Here is a 987-nt window from a genome sequence, read left to right as displayed (position 1 = left end):
AGTAGACCTTGGTAGGATTTCGAACTTGGAATGTAAAGATCCGGAAGAAAGACCACTGAGCATTTTGCCTGACGTGCGAACGAATCTGCTAGTTCACCGTCTTCGGTTCCCTATGTATACGAATGTACATACGAATGTACATACAGGAATGTACATACAGGATAGTCACGGCTAGAAAACCTTGGATCAAAAGTTTGCTCGATCAGGGATGATCGTACTAATGCGTATAGAGGAAGTTATTTTTAGTATTATTGCTGGCTATTTCAGGTGTAGACTTCTTTTAAATTCTTCTTCTTTTATCTTTCATCGTTGATGTTTACATCTTTCATTTTGTATAAGGGGAATATTTTAAATTTTCCATTTGTACAGATGTTTAGATGTTCACAACATAGAACATTTTAAGGGGCGTATCTTTAATTTTCCAAAGAAAATTAGTAATTAAATAAAATGGAACTGTTAGAACTGATCTCTACTCCAGGACACAGACACACATCAATATTTAGATTTTAGGTCTTGCCACCCTTTCCATACAAAAGAGAACATATTCAATATGGCAAGAGGTATATGTGCAGTAGTTAGAAACGCAAATGAATGGCAGAAACGATAGTTAGAACTAAATACGGTCCTTCAAAAACAGGAATACTCCAAGAATCTAATAAATTATTCCATAACCAGGGCAAAAGAAATCCCGATTTCTGCCTGAGGATGAAAGCGAAAATACAAATATAAATATTCCATTTGTAGTTACCCATAATCTTAGGAACAACATTTTACATTCAACCAAACGATACTTCTCAATTCTACATCAATCATCGAATCTCATACAAATAATTAATGTTACAAATCATCAACGGCCGAAGACAACCTCCAAATCTCCAGGCGAGATTCACATCAGATAAAGAAATAATGGAGGTAACAAACTGTGAAGACTCTCCTTATGAGACGTGTGAAATAAATAAACAACGAACAACCAAAAGACTCAAGAAT

This window comes from Octopus bimaculoides, chromosome 9, assembly GCF_001194135.2.
Source record: "Octopus bimaculoides isolate UCB-OBI-ISO-001 chromosome 9, ASM119413v2, whole genome shotgun sequence".
NCBI lineage: Eukaryota > Metazoa > Mollusca > Cephalopoda > Octopoda > Octopodidae > Octopus > Octopus bimaculoides.
Note: the sequence above shows the minus strand (reverse complement) of the source record.